Raw genomic sequence first — 19376 nt, 5'->3', positions numbered from 1 at the left:
TGTCATTTGATGTTTAAATATCATTTACCTGTTCGTAAATTCCAATCTCTTAGCGATAATATAATGCTTGAATTGACAAGAATTTTGTCCAAACTTTTAACAAAAGGGAATTCAATAGCTTTCCTTGAAGGGTGTCTAAGAGCTTAACAATTGACTCTTCAATCTCACGCCAAGTAACAGTTGACTCTTAACATGGCTTTTTGTTTTTATAATGATATTATATTTCTTACAAAATATTTGAGAATTTTACACAATATTTGAGAATGACTATTATAGAGAGATAATTTTACAAAGAGTGTATCGCTCTAATGAATGTCACTGTTGTTATAGGTAGAATGTTGTTATAGTGAAGTAAAATATAACATAAAAAAGCGGTTCCAGAGAAAATTAGGCCGTTATTGTGAAATGTTGTTATAGCGAATGACAATTATAGAGAGCTTTGACCGTAACTGCTAATCTTGATTTTTTTTTTCAGTCAACAAATCCGTTAATTTCCATGTTACGTGTCTACACAAGATCAAGTGCCTCTTCTTGTTCATGGGCTCATCAAATTAGAGATTAACAATACATTTTTTTGCGCGGAGTGCCCTTCGTTTGGGGTGGTCTTTAAATTTTGTCCCTCATATTTGAAATCTTTAAAATTTGCCCTTCGGCTAACACCCATAGGTTCCAGGTTCGAACCCACGCGTTGCCAAAATTTTAAAAAAAAATTCGCAAGGCAAGTTTAAATTGCGCTAGGCCGGACCCGGCATACTTTTGTTAAGGAATTACCAAAGTTATGCCGACCAAGATATTTATGCCTTGTGGGCGACTTGCATAAGAGGCGGTCCCGTGATAACTTGATAATTCCTTCACGAAAGTTATGCCGGTCCGCATAAAAAGTTTGCCCATTAAAAGTATGCCCCCACCTAAGATAACTTTGTGAAGGAATTATCAAAGTTATGCCGACTGCAAGATACTTATGCCTTATGGCAGACTTGGCATAAGTATGCGGTCCGGCATAACTTTGATAATTCCTTCACAAAGTTATGCCGGTCCGGCATAAAAGTTTGCCCATTAAAAGTATGTTCCCCAAGCATAACTGTGAAGGAATTATCAAAGTGTACCGGAACTCGCATACTTATGCCAAATCTGCCCATAAGGCATGAGTATGCCGGTCCGTATAAAATGTGTAATTCCTTAACAAGTGTATGCTGTTGGCGGCATAGCGAAATTTAAAACTCGCCTTGCGAATTTTTTTAAAATTTCGATCGCGCGTGGGTTCGAACCGGAACCTATGGGTGTTAGCCGAAGGGCAAAATTTAAACATTTCAAATATGAGGGGCAAAATTTAAAGACCACCCCAAAAGAAGGGCAATTCTGCGAATTGCCCCTAACAATATAGTCTACCCATGTAAAGCCTATTAACAATATAGTCTACCCATGTAAAGCCTATCAACTCTTGGTTTACAAAAGACTCGAGGACTCATCAATATAAGTTCCAGTACATCCTTTTTTCTAAAAATAGAATGTATTAGCCCTTACTATAACCTAGTCACTAACATCTATCTCATGGACCTAGATGTCATTATGGTAATTCAGAAGATAATTTTAAGGTCATGGGACATTTGCAGACAAAAGAGACTACAAGCTACGAACTGTGGTAAGTTGCAAAGGACATTTTAAATAGTTATATATTATCAGAACCTTAAGAAATCAAAAGATGTTGAGACTAGATTTGTAGGGGTCACTCAAAAAAGAGAGCTCTCCAAAAATAGGCATATGCCACTAAATGCAGCACGACACAGTATTCTTTAGTAAAAGGCGAAAGAATCGCTTTGTGCTCACTGCCTGGCTGCGTGAATTTGAACACCCACCAGTGCTGTCTTTTTACATTGTACACATAGTTTGGGTTCACTTTTTGTTACCGATGTGGTATCGCCTCACTCTTTTTTCTTGTACCAAACTTTTAAAGTGTCAAGAAATAGCTCTCTTTCTCCCCACCTTTTCTTCTTGTTCTTCACCAGTCCTGAAAATTTACATGTTTCAAATAGAAACGACTTATGCTGTTCTCTATCCATTCTAGTTTGATTACTTAAGATTTGAAAAATAAATATATATTTAAAAAGAATTTTATTTATATGAACTAACGATACACCATCATTATTAGTTGTAATTATCAATTAAATATTTTGATTCAGTATATATTTTTGATACCGTCGGTACATAGAACTTAAACTCAAGAACAACAACAACATACTAAGTATGATCCCACATGATGGGATTTGGAGAGGGTGAAGTGTATGCAAACCTTATCCCTACCTTATGGGCTAGATAGGTTGTTTCTAATAAACCAGTAAAAGCAAAATACAACCACATGAACGTATAATTGAGCTTTAGGCAGTGAGTCCCATTTGCCAGAAGAGGGAAGAGCACAGATAGCCACTTGAAGACTCCTATTTAATGCATAGTCGTAGTTCATATATTTTTGATAGTCTAGCCGTTTCAAAGTTAACTTTAAGTTTCACTTTTTATCTAAAAAATCACCCAAATGTTCAAAGTTGGCTGCAATTCCTTGTTCGGCCTTCAACTTCAAGTTTCAATCCAAGATTCATGAAACTTAACCAAATCGAAAAGTTTTCGATTTAGTCCAAAAAGAGTTAGTTATTTGTCAGTGCCTAGCTTAGTATTTGCAGTTGTGAGTGGAATTAGCTTCCTTATCAGTGTCCAGCTAGCAAAAGGTATTTCTTGCTGCAGGGAGAACTACAAGTAAACCAAAAAATTCAGTTCTGTTATGAAATAATATTAAAAGTACACGACACAAGAGATATAGCCAAAGAAGTTGGGAGAGAGATTTTTATTGCCTCCCCAATTCATCAAATGGACCTCCTATTTATAGGAGGAAAATGGTGGCCAAAAACATGATAATAGCTTGAAGGCCATGTAATGAACTTGGTGGCCAAGTAATTTCCTTGGTGACCAAGTATTCATGGTTTTCAAGTATCTTAAATGGATATCCATCACTAATATTTACCACACTTCCCCCTAGATGTCCATTAATAGATGATGTGCCTCGTTAAAACCTTATTAGGAAAAACCCTGTGAGAAAAATAGTACATATATCTAGTAATACGCTTTGAGAGTCAAGTCTCATTAAAAACCTTACCAAGAAAACCCAATGGGACAAAACTTTGGTTAAGGGAAAAAGAGTACAGCACATATTTCACTCCCCCTGACGAAGACCAAAATTCAGATGTCGGAGTCTTCGCATTCCAATCTTGAATATCATCTTCTTAAGAGTTGAAGTTGGCAAAGATTTAGTGAACAAATCTGCAGGATTGTCACTTGAACGGATTTGTTGCACATCAATATCACCATTCTTGAAGATAATATACTCCAATCTTGTATACCAACTTATCATATCTTGAGGTTGGCAGAGGATTTGTGATCAGATCTGTCAAATGATTATTTGACGAACTGGTTGATGATCTGCATCTTCATTCCTTAGATCGAGTTGCATCATCGCCACATAGTATTGTGGCATTCATGCTAAGTACATTCTTGACTTACTTTTATAAACTATCTGATGTTATCATTCTATAGTTTAACTGTCATGTATAATAACATGGTTTGACAGTAATCCTTCATGGAAAGAGATAACATATTTGGATCGAACTCTTATGTCGATCAGATGAATGCCCTGTATATCCAAAACACTTGACAATATTTGTTAGGATAAACACATTCATGCCATACGGATAAACACATTCATGCCATACTTTCATTAGCAGCATGCAATTGATCTTATTTCAATATCTCCATATAGGAGTAAATTATATCATACTTGTAGTTATAGCAAGATATATAAGTGCATCAATTGCATAAAGATATGGTACTTCAGGACCAATTCAATTTTTTTATTTCAACTTCTTTCAATAGATAATGTACTGCTTTTAAAAACTCTTCAAGATCTCCAATGATATTCAAGCCACCATCAACTTTGCATAATAATATGAAAGGTTCCGATTATCATAAAGAGACAAGGATAAACAGGACCATTTTTGTTCCCTTCATCAATGAATATTTAAATTAATGCGATTTCAGTACATCAACCTTGATTCATTTAATCCATTTAAGGATTATAAACCAGTTTCCCAAGAATTTGTATATGCTTCAGGCATTTTGAATTCTTCTGAAATTTTCATATAAATTTTGTCAAGTAAGCCATATAGGTTGTGACAACTTCCATCATCATAAATTGTGACATCTTTGTAATGTCTGGACTACAGGTCCAATCGCTTACCAAGATGCATCATTTCACTTGCTAATTATTTCTACGTCAACATGCTTTAAGAGACGTAGAATTCTGATCCTCACAACCGTATACTATATTGCGCGCTATATAGTATCAAAGATATCGTCGACGATATATCATTTGTATCGGTTAGCAATTCGACATAACTTATTGAAATCTCATCACTTCATTATTTTCAGGTACCTGAACATCTCATAAGATTTATGAAGTGTTATGTCGTAGCTCTTCAAGAGCACATTGTCTCCTTATTATGATCATTTGCTCCTCCCTTTTTCAAGGATTATTATATTTGAAACCGATTGGTCTACCATGCTCCATGCATGCTGTAGACTCTGTCCTTCAGGGACTTTAGGAGCATTTTGCTGATGAAGTATGAAATAGATGGGTCAAGCAAATGCTTCCAAACATTTGACTTGAATTATCTGAGGATCATACTGATGATAATTCACAGCATATTTCTTAGCTGCTTATTCTCTCCCCCTTATTTTAGTGACATATGTCCCCATTTTCTTTGCGAAAATCCATTTGTGTGCATCATGGTATATCCATTAATCATATACCGCACATCAAATGCTATAAGATGGAAATATCTAGTTCCTGACCCTGAAACAAATATGAGGGGAGAATTTATCAAAATTTATTGATCTGAAGCATACGAGTGCTGTTGTATGCAATATATCATATCTTAGACCAACATCTGAAGCTCTGTTCTCATAAGCAATGGTTTAGCTATATTATGGAGGCATTCAATGCCAAACCAACTTACATATAAACCAGCATTATCAAGATGAATTGTCTTGATTACATAATCTGGAAATTGTGCTTCCAACTCAATTATTTTGAGCAAGCAACTTCGTAAATGTCAAACTGCCAATTGACAATAAATGTACGTGTGACCGTCTCATAGATGTATCTATTTACGTGTGACCGTCTCATAGATGTATCTATTTAAGACATCACATTGCAGGTGAAGGGGCCCATATTCACCTTTTATATTTTCCAGAATTTTAGGGGATCCAGTCCCAACATTAGCTGGTATACTCAACTTATCATGAGAGCAAGCAACATAAAAGAAATTTTGAAGAATCTTCTAGTTTTTCAATATATTTTGAATACTTGATTAGCTCATCAGATTTAAATCAGGACGACCAAAATGGTCTGGTCAACTGATAAAATTATCTGTACCCGTAAAGTTCAAGTTTACTATGATGGGTGCTTTTTATTTTAATAAACTTCTAGTTTACTATTGCATGAGATTGTATGTCAATAAACTTCTGGTTTATCATAGTATGTGATCTCATCATGCTTGGGTAACATTTCACATGCGTATTTCTTACCCGTAGTAACTTGATGATATTTAATATTCCGATCATTTGTAGTCTCAATATGATAACCATTATTATTGTTAGTAAACTTCAGGTCTACCACAGTTTGTTTTCCGAACGTAACAATTACGATCTAGGATAAATGATGCTATCACATATAACCTCTTCGAGAGACTTCAATTTATCTTCAATTTATCTACCATAATCAGATGTTATTGAACATTGCTGGTGTCGTGATACTTGTAGATAGACAATTAGCTCTTCTGGTGTCCTTGATTATTAGTTTGTACTACCAAATATTTTTTAGATACTTCTGGTATCACGAAAGAAAATTTGGTTCGACACTACTGGTGTCATGAAAGAAAACAGTAATCAAATGGAATTTTAAAGACAATATTCAACTATAAACGTTAAACTACAAACTTCAGTATTTCAAATATATCCATCAAGGAGATTAGCCATTGTCATTTGAATATTTTGTACCAAAACGACAATCACGTAGTAATCACATTCTTCAGGAAGAGATACATTAATGTTTATTTCCTTCAAGCAAATCAATAACAACCAACCATAATGTATTAATGTGGTTATAGGAGAAAGCATTCTACTCTGCTTTCTTTTGCCTTAGAATTATACTTTAATAAAATTATTCAAGATGTTTCTGCGTACGACAGGTACGTGTTGCTATGTCTTAATTTCATACCACAAAAATAACATGTATATTCCTTGTATTTTATCTCCAGGAGACTGGTTGTGGTATTTCTTCATTCACTTCAGGAAATGAAACCTGATTATTCAAATGTGCTTGCAATACGACGTTCATCAATAGCTCGTTATTTTGCTCAAGCACAAGGAGACATTGCTCAGAATATTTCTTAGATGTTTTACCCGTTCTTTCTGCTTCAGGAGTGAAGATTAAAATTTTACTACTTCGGGAGTAAAGTTTAAAGTTTTACTACTTCGAGAGTAAATTTCAAGGTCTTACTACTTCAAGAGTAAATTTCAAAGTTTTACTACTTCAGGAGTAAAATTTCAGAATTCTACTACTTCAGGAGTAGATTTTAGAGTTGTACTACTTCAGGAGCAGAATTCAAAGCCTTACTACTTCAGGAGTAAAATTCATAGTCTTACTACTTCTAGTAGAATTCAGAGTCTTACTATTTGGTGAGTAGAGCTCAAAGTTCTATTACTTCGGGAGTAGAGTTCAAAGTTTGCTACTCCAGGAGCAAATTTATGAGTTTAGTACTTCAGGAGTAAAGCATATAATATTCAGAATGTTTCTTCTCAATTATTCTACCTCTTCTGGAGATGAATCATGATATTTTCACAATCAAATGCACATTCATATTTATAGGCTTTACTGCATACTATCACATTCACTTCAGAGAATGGATCTGTATTTGTAACATTTATCAAAAGTTCTCATTATTTAGGAATGGAACAAAATCATCTCTACGTGTTCTGAGCATATCAAATTATGATAGCTTAACACCTCTTTTAAGATGTTGCTACTTCAGGAGAAAATTAAGGTATCCATATAACGTAGAGTATTTTTCTCTAACATATCTTCAATTGTAATCACAATATGCCTATGATAATATATTAATATTATCACTTCTGGTGATTATAGGCGTAAATGAAATTAACCTCAACAAGGCATGGGAAATATTATCACTTCTGGTGATTATATATTCTTGTAAACCCTGCTGGAGATTAACTGAACCTATTATTATCCACTTTATAATTTTTCGAATGAATTGCAGTGATATGGGGAACACATGACAAGTCTAATACGCCTCATGCAGAGGCGGATCCAGAATTTGAAATTTATGGGTTCCCAACAATCTCAAACTAATAATAATAATAACCAATTTTTTTGAGAAACTATATTACAATATAAGAGGAAAACAAAAAGAAGAAAAATGAGGCAAAAGAATGAAGGAGAAATTGTATTACAGAGAACTCTTTTTAGTTTGACTTACTATGGGGTTTTTAGAAGGAAAAAGTAGAAACAAGTATATTATAAAATGTAAACAAAGGGAATCGATCCCTGGTCAATGAGGTAACCAAGATTTCGCTGCTTACTTTCTCACCAAGGAACCAACATCAGGTTTTTGTATTGGTTCCCAGCTCAAAATTTTTATATTTTCACCGAGTTTTACAGTGTGAATATAAGATCCGAGCAAAGGTTATGGGTTCCCAGGAACCTCCACATAGTACTATCAACCCGCTCCTGGCTTCATGATATGTGATAAAATAATATTTAAGGACATAAGTTCCATAGCGTAAAAGACATCTGAAAATTAATTAGAAACATATAGAGATGGGCGCATAATGTTGGTGCTATCCATATCTTTATCTCAAGATGCAATACTTCTTTCTTTATAAAAGGTTTTCACCTCAAAAAGCTTGAAATAGTCATTTACAGTAGTTTAAAAATCAAATAAGCACTTAACAAAAGAGAATCAAGCTATGCATGGATTAATTGATTCATCCTACTCATACATGAATTTCATATATTAAAATCCAATTTTGCAATTCATGATTTTGACTAGATTATTTTCAGGCCACGTAAATCTTAGAATATAATATTGTTACACCCCGGAAAAAATTTCGCGCTACAAAATCACAGACGGCGTGGTACGAGCTCGAAAAGGAGTTAAGTCAAACAAGTATTAAGGATGAATATTGGGTGATCTAAGTCTAAGAATATATACACATACGACATTTGGAGACAATATGGTGTGAATTGGTTCATAAGTTATTTAACGAAAAACCCTCGTTACGATAAGTTAAGGTGGGGCCCACACGTTGGGACCTTATAAAAGACATATGAAGAGATATATGGGTAGTACATGTGAAGTTGAGCAAATCCTAAGAAGGACCCATAAGCCAAAAATGAGTGTAAGCCCTCCAAAAGGACGATTTAAGAAAGCGTTTTCGGATGACCTGACTTGGAGGGGAAAAAACGGCATTATAAGTTTGGAATTTGGGAAAAACTTCCAGAAATAAAAGTTGTAGAGAATTGAATTAGCTTTCCAACGGTAGGTCATGGGCCTACAGGTGACATCGGGATAAGGAGATATGAGCATTTTAAGGCGGGGAGGGTTGAGTTGAACAAGATCCGCCCAACCCGAATCCAATTCGGGTCAGGCCCATCACCCATGCTTTTTAATTGAAATTTTCGGTTTATCTCCCTCATTTTCAGACCAAGAGAACCTAGAAAACTATAGAGAAAAAGGGAGAGGAGAGCCTAGAGAGAAAACCAATTTTTGACCAAAATCGGAGCCCCGAATCCCGAAGCCCATGAAGAGAAAAGTGTTCTACGTCGCGTTGCCTTCGATTTGAGCTAAAAATCAACTAAAGAGATGAGGGTGGACGTTGTGGCTGTGCACTTAAGGTATGAATAAGGTTCCTTTTCATTGTTAACAAGTTTATTTAGAGTTTTAACGGATTAGAACGAAGAAAATAGCGCGATAAATTCGTTTGTTGGTATGGTTGGATTGTGGAATGGGGTTTGAAGAAAATTTTGGATGAAAACAAATGTATTTAACTTGTAGAATGCGGAGGATGTTGTTATTAATGTTGTTAGTGTTAATTTCGACTTCTTTATGGAAATAAAATTATTAAATAGTTATATCGCGAATTGGTTAGTTGGAAAATTTGGAAAATAATGTGCGGGCTATTTTACGGTATATGTTGGTGTTGAAAATGATGGTAATATATTTGGTATTGTTGTTGATGTGTTGGTTCTTGAATTGTAAATTCGGGCTAGGCATATAAACGGGGGAGATCTTTGCCCAATTTTTGTAGACAAGTGTTGATTTAAGATTGAATACTTAAAGGCTTATAATCAATGTTTGGTATCTCGTGACCAATTGTAGATTTTGGGGCATTCGGAACTTGAAATTGGAGAAGCGTAAAAAGCGGAAAAGGTATGTAAAGCCTTACCTTTCCTTCTTTTGGCATGTCCTAGACATAATAGGTTATGATACAAGCCTCGGGGAAACTCGGTTCCTAGAAATCGAGCCTAATTTTGACCCTTATTTATTCAATGTAATTGAATTAGGTACTTTATGTTTTGATAGAAAAATAGTTTACACATCCGTATCTTTCACAAACGGAACTAGATTGCCCCGAAACTTTCGTAGATGACTTCACAAGGCTTAATGTTCGTAATTTATGTATGCCACCCCGACTTGACACAAGTGGGCCCACAATTCCCGAGACCCTTCTGTATTGCTCCATTTGACTTATTTATGTGCGATAAGTAAAGGAAACTTTTGGCTATTGTCCCGACTACTAAACGATAGTGTTTTAACTGTTTCATTAAGTTTTCTAATATACCTTGTTGTGCAATAGTGTTCCTAATATGATTATGGCGGTTCTCCAAAAATGGCTTCTGAAACACGTGTAAAATGTTCTGTACTTCAAATGCTCGTAACTTCTTCATACTAAGTCGGATTGACTCGAAACCCGTTTATGAGCTTTCAGGTCTCGGTAAGTAAACGTGTCTAATGAGTCTTAACATTGGTTTGCGTGCATATGGTCGTAAATTTTCTTATGCTAATTCGGATTAATTTGAGACGCGTTTGTAGTTCACTAATGATTTTTAAAAGAACTAGTTTTGTACAAAGAAGTAAAAAAAAAAAATTATTTTCAAACCACTCCGAAGGGAGTGCGATATTTTATTATTTAGACTTTCAAAAACCACTCCGAAGGGAGTGCGATATTTTATTATTCGATTTTCCAAAACCACTCGCGGGGGTGTGTAATTTTATTATTTCATTCCATTTACGACTTATGTCTACATTCCATAACGCTATTACTATTATTATTATTATTATTATGCCCGGGGGGCTAGGATTAGTATTATGTCACGAGTGGCATGCCCGGGGGGCCGTGGTAGCCGTATGTCACGTGTGGCATGCCCCGAAGGGCTAGGAGTATTATGTCGGGCATGCCCGAAGGGCCGGGATAGACGTATCCGGACCCGCGTGCCGGCGGGGCCATCATTTTATGTCGGGGCCGCATGTCCGAAGGGCCGGGGATAGACGTATGTTGGACCGGCATGCCCGAAGGGGCCATCATTTTATTTCGGGACCGCGCATGCCGGCGGGGCCAGATAGACGTATGTCGGGACCGACACCCCGAAGGGATTATTACTATCATTGTTATTACTATTATTATTATTATTATTAGGCGGAAGAGGCCGTCCGAAGGGACTATTTTCTTTAGACATTAAATTCATACTGGGCATCCTAAATTTGCTTACTGTTGTACTTTTCTGATTCATGCTTCAGAGATGCTTTACATATTCAGTACATCTTCCGTACTGACCCCCTTTCTTTGGGGGTCGCGTTTCATGCCACGCGGTACTCCCGGATGAATGAAGTTATTTTAGAAGATGTTCCAAAGCAGAGATGGCGAGCTCCATTTCGGTTCGGAGTGTTGCCGAGTCAAGCACTTATGTCATGATATTTGTATATCCTAGAGACTTTGCGACGGTGTCCGTGGATAGGGTGACGAGAGCGAGAATCGATTATAGATGTTAAAAGAGTGTGTATTTTCAGATATGTTGTCGGTTGGTAAAAATTACGTGATTGATGAAGGTTTTCACAATCCGTATAAAAACAAGTGATCTCTATTTTGAAAAGTTTCATGTTTTAAATTTTTTTGAAATGACAGGTTTTAGTAACGCGAACGTTTAAGGGTTCGCTCGACTCTGAGGAGAGTCGGGTGCCCATCACGCCCTGATGAAGATTGGGGTGTGACAAATATCATGTAAACTTTACATATTTATCTGTAACTATACACGAGATAGAGATATAAATATGATACCACAGTTAGGGTGGCTTTAAAGCAAACATACCTTTGATCTTTTCATAATATTTATCAAAGATGGAAGAGTCTCGTGCTGATAACGTGTTATGAAATAATATTAAAAGTACACGACACAAGAGATATAGCCAAAGAAGTTGGGGGAGAGAGAGAGAGAGAGAGAGATTTTTATTGCCTCTCCAATTCATCAAATGGACCTCCTATTTATAGGAGGAAAATGGTGGCCAAAAACATGATAGTAGCTTGAAGGCCATGTAATGAACTTGGTGGTCAAGTAATTTCCTTGGTGACCAAGTATTTTATGATTTTCAAGTATCTTAAATGGATATCCATCACTAATATTTACAAGAAGTTCCTATATGTTAAAATTCATTTTTCTTCTATTTTATGATTTAATTGATGGTAGAAAGATTTACATCCTTTTAGTCTAGAAATATTCTAGAACATTTAGTTTCCTTTTAAGTCTAGTTATTACATTAATTATAAAATATTTAGTTTCCTTTTAGTTTAGTATCTATAAGAAAATAATATATTTTTATTTTATTTTATTCTCTTTATTTCTCTATAAATAGAGAGGTAGTCTTTTATTTTTCAATATAAGAAACAATGTAATGAATTAATGCAATGAGTTTTCATTCATTCTCTCTTCGATTTTCTCTCTATTTTCTCCCATTCCCTAACGCTATATTCATGAATGGTAAGAAGAGAAAGTTAACACCTACATAATTAAATAATGAAAGGGCAAAAAAGATTGTGTGACTTTTGTGCTAAAAAAGTGTAAGCTAGGACATAATTATAAGACTTAAAGTGGTACCAATTTATGGTACCAGTCCGGAAAATTAGAAGAATTGGAGGGAAGAAGAGAGAATAGAGAAGAAAGAGTGAAGAAATGAGAGGAAATTTGAATATATCATATATCTTGCCTTTCACCTTTACATAGATCCTATTTATACTTCTCTAGATCACATGCTATGCATGACTAAAAGTGCAGCAAAAGAAATAAAAACACAAATGAAATGCAATAAAAGGAATTTGAATTGTAACTACTCTAACTACCTTTCCCGCCAAAATGAAAGAACCAAATGATGTGCAAATATCCCACGCCTATGTGTACTACTGTTTAGCCACTAGTATGTGTATCAACACTCCCCCCTTGAACAACACCATTGTCCTGAAGGGTGAAGGAAGGAGATCTGGTTTGCAATGTAGAAGCCAACTCCCAAGTGGCATAGGAAGAATCCAGGCCAGACCACTGAACTAGACACTGGGCAACTGCCTTATTACCCCTTTTGATCAAACATCTATCCAATATTAACTCAGGTTCAGGACAAACAGGATTAGATAAGTCAATAATGGGAGGGTGATTGACAAAGGAAGGAAGATCATGACATAATTTCAATTGGGAAATATGGAAGGTAGGATGGATAAGAAATTCAAGTGGAAAAAGCAACTTGTAGGCCATAACACCAACCTTCTCCACAATAGGGTAGGGGCCAAAGTATCTAGAGGTAAGTTTGTGGTAAGGGAAAACAGACAAAGAAGATTGCCTATAGGGTTGTAATTTCACAAACACCCAATCTCCAATCTAGAACTGCCTATCAGTCCTGTGAGCATTAGCTAAAGACATCATCCTCTGTTGAGCTCTTTGTAAGTGGAACTTAGCAAGCTGTAACTTGAATTCCCTCAACAACATCATGTCCTCAATAACAGCATCTCCAGAGTCACCAGGCAAATAAGGAAGATGTAGTGGTGGAGGGTAACCATAAAGCAACTCAAATGGAGAAGTATCACCATTCAACTAAAGACATAAATGACACCCAATCTCCAGGACTTTCAGCACAAAAATACCTCAAATAGGTCTCAAGGCACCTGTTCAGAACCTCAGTCTGAGGATGGTAGGTTGTGGAAGTCTGTAATGTCACCCCTTGAGCAGTTAAGAATGCCTTCCAAGAGTTACTCACAAAAATAGGATCCCTATCACTGGTAATAGAAGCAGAAAACCATGCAGTTTGAACACATTGTCCATAAAATAGGCACCAAGGACTGAGCACTGTAAGGGCGGGCAAGTGCAATGAAGTGAGCTGCTTTAGTGAGCCTATCACCAATGACTCAAATGACAGTCTTGCCCTTTGATTTAGGCAAACCTTCAATGAAATCCATACTAATATCTGTCCAAAGCAAGGCACGAATGGGGAGGGGTTGGCTAAGACCTGGGTAGGCAGATGTATCATACTTATTTCTCTGGCATATATCACACTTGTGAATGAAATCCACTATATCAGTCTTAATTCCCTTTCAATAAAAGTAGGTCAAAATCTTTCCTGTGGTGGCATCAATGCCAGAGTGACCCCCAGAAGGGGTAGAATGCCACAAGGTCAGTATTTTGGCCTTCAGAGCAGCATCATTACCAATAACAACCTTCCCCTTTCTCTTTCAGTTGGTCATTCAACCAAGTATAATGTTTCTGAGGACCTTGCAGTAAGGATTGAATAAGGACTTGTATCTCAGGATCATTGGACCAACTAGCCTTTATTTCATCGCATAAGGCAGGTTGTACAGAAGAAACCATCATAGCTAAGAGTTCAACACCTTGAATCCTAGACAAGGCATCGGCAGCCAAGCTTTCCTTGCCCTTTTTGTACTGTATCTCAAAGTCAAAGGGAAGTAACTTAGCCAACCATCTAATCTGAGAATCAGTATGAATCTTTTGCTCCAATAAGTACTTCAAAGACTTTTGATCAGTCTTGAAAATGAAGTGTTGGCCCAAGAGGTAGTGGGACCACTTAGTGACAGCAAACATCAAGGCTATTAATTCCTTCTCATACACAGATAAACCAGCATGAGCAGTAGCAAGACCCTTGCTAATGAAGGCAATAGGATGATTTGCTTGCATTAGCACTGCTCCAATTCCTGTGCCACTAGCATCTGTCTCCACCACAAAGGGGAATAGTCAAGCAAGGCCAAAACAGGTGCAGACACCAAAGCTAGCTTCAATTCCTTGAAAGCTTATTCTCCAGCATCACACCACACAAAATTGTCCTTCTTGAGAAGATCATTAAGGGTCTACTGATAAAACCATACCCCCTAATAAATTTCCTGTAAAACCCTGCTAAGCCTAGGAATCCTCTCAATTGTTTGAGAGTAGTAGGGGTAGGCCATTCCTGTACAGCCTGAATCTTCCTGGCATCAGTAGAAACACCTTCATGAGAGATGAAGTGACCAAAGTATTCCATTTGAGAAACTCCAAAGACACACTTTGACCTCTTGGCTAATAACTGGTTTTGGACCATTATATCAAAGACCAGTTTAACGTGGCCAATATGGTCATCCAAACTCAAACTGTAGATCAGGATATCATAAAAAAAAAAACCAGTACAAACTTCCGGAGGAATTGCTTAAATGTATGATTCATAAGGCACTGAAAAGTTGAAGGTGCGACCAAATGGCATTACTAGGAACTCATAGTGACCCATATGAGTCTTAAAAGTTGTTTTTGGTATGTCCTCCACCACCATTATGATTTGATGGTAACCAGACCTCAGATCCACTTTAGAAAATATGACAGTACCTTCTAACTCATCTAAAATCAATGATAGGAATAGGGAACTTGTCCTTAACTATGCAATGATTTAGTTCTCTATAGTCTACACATATCCTTCATGATCCATCCTTCTTACCCACCACCACCACAGGGGAAGAGAAAGGGCTATTATTGTACTGTATGGCCCCTTGCTGCAACATGTCATTCACTAGTTTCTCAATAACATCCTTTTTCATGGCAGTGTATCTGTATGGCCTGCTATTAACAGGTTTGGACCTTGGTTGTAGGACAATTCTGTGGTCAAATGGTCCTTTTTGTGGAGAAAAACTAACTGGCTCAGCAAATATAGCTTGATACCCCCTTAACAATTTAATCACATCATCTGGCATTACTTCCTCCTTAGACAACTATAGAGAGAAATTCTAACCAACTGCTGCTTTCTTAACATGAGATTGCACCAATTGCAACATGAAAAACTCAGCATCCTTATTAGTTAATTTGTTAACTGCTTTGGAACTAGCCACTTTACAATTCTCAGATACTCCATTTAATACATGATGCTTCCCTTGGTAATCAAATGACATAGTTAAAGCATTGAAGTCCATAGTTACAGGATCTAAAGTTTTCATCCACAATGCTCCTAATACCATATCATACAATCCCACAGGAAAGACAATAAGATCAGTGCAATAAGTGGTACCTTGTAGCATCCATTTAAAGTTCTTCATAACACCTGATGTATCATAGTCCCTGAGCCCTCTTTGCCTGCATCTTAGGAAATAATCCTCTTAGGTCGAGGGTTTATAGAAGCAGGTAATGCCAAACTATTTCCCTGGATATGAGCACCAATTTGAGATCTATTGAGTGAAGTCTCCATTGGTGGTTTCCTTCCTGATCCAGACTGCATTCCAGTTACTCTTTGAGCTCTAGCATTAGCTAACAAGGCAGCTTCTGCTATTCTAGCCAACCTATATGTCTTAGATAGGGTCTGTGGATCATGCATGATTACTGCTCCCAATAATTCCTCTTTTAATCCCCCTAAGAAGTATGAAATAACTTGTTCATTAGTCAAATTACACTGAGCTAACAGTCGATCAAATGAGAATTGAAATTCTCTAACAGTGCCAGTTTGTTTCAACTGTTTTAACTTCAGCATAGGATTACCAAATTCATTTCCAAAGGTTTCAGTCAATGCTTCCAAGTACTCTTCCCAGCCAGGTAGCCTTGGTGAATCCCTATATTTCACATATGATTGATGCCATGCCAATGCTTCATCATCCAAATGCATAGCAACTAACCTCACTCTATGGCTTAGAGGTGTATCATCTATTGAAAAATACTGTTCAATCCTATAGAGCCATGTTTTCAAATTCTCTCCATTAAATCTAGGGAAAAGCAAGTTGTAATTGTGTGAATTACTAGAGTACTAAGGATTGGGGCCTAAAATTCCTGGCCCATTCGATTGCAACTCCTTCGTAGAAGAATTTACTGCAGTTTTCTTAGCTTTGGAGCTTTGATTCAATTGAATTCCATCGAGTGTGTCCTTGAGTGTATGCACTAAGCGAAGCAGCTCAGCTTGTGTCCGATCCATATCTTGCTTTAATTCCAAGTGTTTCTGCTCCATTACAGCTCGCAGATCCACTTGTTAAGCTGCCAAATCTTCAAATTGCTCTTGTACACCAACTGGCCAAGATCCAGGTGTTGCATCAGTGGTTTTTCGAGGTGGTGCCATCGAGAAATCATCCAGGCTCTGATACCAATTGGTACCAATTTATGGTACCAGTTCGAGAAATTAGAAGAATTGGATGGAAGAAGAGAGAATAGAGAAGAAAGAGTGAAGAAATGAGAGGAAATTTGAATATATCATATATCTTGCCTTTCACCTTTACATGGATCCTATTTATACTTCCCTAGATCACATGCTATGCATGACTAAAAGTGCAGCAAAAGAAATGAAAACACAAATGAAATGCAATAAAAGGAATTTGAATTGTAACTACTCTATCTACCTTTCCCGCCAAAATGAAAGAACCAAATGATGTGCAAATATCCCACACCTATGTGTACTACTGTTTAGCCACTAATATGTGTATCATAAAGGCACTTGTTCTCACTAAAATTAGGCAAGTGTGATGAAGTGAAAGAAAACAATGTGAAAATGATTGACAAGAAAGGTGAAATGGAAGAAGTTTCAGTTAATTAATTAATTACTCTAATTAAAGAGTTATTTGGTAATCTTACCCTTTTTCTTTCCTCACAATTTTTTTGAAGTAACAATAGACGATGGAATTTGAAAAATAGTTGAAAACCCCATTAAAGAGAAGGGTGACTATTAATAAATGAATTAATAACCTCTTCGGACTTTGAAAAATTCATTTATTTTGGAGCAAAGAAAACGTATTAGAAATTCTCTTATTTTGGACCGGAGGAATAATTTCTTTAGCTTCTCTAGTCTTTAATAAGGCGCAAATTGAGGCAAACAGACTAAGATCGAACCCCCTGCATGAAGTGCTTTTGGATCTCCTTGACAATAATGAAGCTTTTGACGGGGATCACATATTAAAGTGCTTAAGGAAGTTGTACTCAGAGCTGTGGGAATGATACTTTACCGTTAAAGTAGCTAAATGGTCAAGTCTTTTGGGGAACATTTAAGTTGTTTGGGTTACACTAAAATCCCAATATTTTTCGTACGTAATTTGTTATAATTTCCTAAATGCTCAATGTTGGCTTAGTACTTTTTGATTTAGTCCAGATATAATAGTTACTTACATCGCAAAAGTGAGTAGCTACTAATTTAGCTCTTGTTGAACCACATCTTGCTTATGCTACGGCAAATAAATCTAAGAAAGAAGAATAGTTTGGACTAATCAAATATCAACCTTAAATCACAACATGAATTAGGTTTAGAGTTTCAACCATTTAATACCTTGCATCACTTATCTTGTGGAATCTCAAGGGCAATTCGCAGAATTGCCCTTCTTTTGGGGTGGTCTTTAAATTTTGCCCTTCATATTTGAAATGTTTAAATTTTGCCCTTCGGCTAACACCCATAGGTTCCATGTTCGAACCCACGCGCAGTCAAAATTTTAAAAAAAATTCGCAAGGCGACTTTTAAATTTCGCTATGCCGCCAACAAAGATACACTTGTTAAGGAATTACACATTTTATGCCGGACCTACACCCATGCCTTATTGCGTATTTGGCATAAGTATGCCGGTCCGCATAACTTTGATAATTCCTTCACAAAGTTATGCCGCGGGGGCATACTTTTAATGGGCAACTTTTATCCGGACCGATAACTTTGTGAAGGAATTATCAAAGGATTATGCCGGACCATACTTATGCCAAGTCTCGCCCATAAGGCATAAGTATACGGTCCCATAACTTTGATAATTCCTTCACAAAGTTATGCCGGTGGGGCATACTTTTAATGGGCAAACTTTTATGCCGGACCCGGCATAACTTTGTGAAGGAATTATCAAAGTTATGCCGGACCCGGCATACTTATGCCAAGTCTGCCCACAAGGCATAAGTATCGGGTCCGCATAACTTTGGTAATTCCTTAACAAAAGTATGCCGGTCCCAGCATAGCGAAATTTAAACTTGCCTTGCGAATTTTTTTTTTAAAATTTTGATTGCGTGGGTTCAATTCCGGAACCTATGGGTGTTAAATTAGGGCAAATTTTAAAGATTTCAAATATGAGGGGCAAAATTTAAAGACCACCCCAAACGAAGGGCACTCCGCGCAAAAAAATGGAATGTCAATCCCTCTATAGGTCCTCACCACCAAAAAAGTTGCAGACAATAATGAATGAGAAATAAAAATAAAAAACAAGAGCTATATGAATTCAGCATATCTAACACTATTTAAATTAATTGTAACCTTATAGCTTAATTTTGTCAAACTTCTAAAATTTGCCTATTTTAAAAAATGCTTTTGTTTTGAAAAAGTATTTTTGGAGAATACCAGTTCGTGTTTGGCTAGTCATTTGAAAATCACTTTTGCTAATATTACGGCAGTACCCTTTGGAAAAAAGTATTTCTGTGAAAAAATTATCTTTTTTTAACTTCTGAAAAAACAATTTTTACTGCTACTTGAAGCACTTATTTTCTCTAAAAGCTTGACAATATACCTCAACTTTCTAAATAAGCATTTTTTAATAAATAAAAAAATAAAAAAAGCACTTTTGGCTTCCAAGGAACTTGGTAAACAGACTTCGTTGCATATCAAACAAACAATAAACTAAGGGGTCTCATTATGAAAAAGAGACAACAAGATGCTAAGATTTTGGCAAGATCTCTTTGCAAGCTGAGGACAGAATTGGATGACCACACATACCATAAATATAGTACAACTCACAAAAATAGAGCAATA

General features: G+C 36.4%; 1 non-coding gene across 1 annotated transcript; it reads right to left on the bottom strand.

Moving 5' to 3' along the window:
• Positions 1-1725: 1725 nt before the first annotated feature.
• Positions 1726-1837, bottom strand: LOC132061675 (U5 spliceosomal RNA). Its single transcript, XR_009416102.1, has one exon. It is a non-coding gene; the product is annotated as a U5 spliceosomal RNA (small nuclear RNA).
• Between the last annotated feature and the right edge of the window lie 17539 nt (positions 1838-19376).

The sequence above is a fragment of the Lycium ferocissimum genome, chromosome 6 (assembly GCF_029784015.1).
Source record: "Lycium ferocissimum isolate CSIRO_LF1 chromosome 6, AGI_CSIRO_Lferr_CH_V1, whole genome shotgun sequence".
Lineage (NCBI taxonomy): Eukaryota > Viridiplantae > Streptophyta > Magnoliopsida > Solanales > Solanaceae > Lycium > Lycium ferocissimum.
This window is presented reverse-complemented; position numbering and strand designations above follow the sequence as displayed.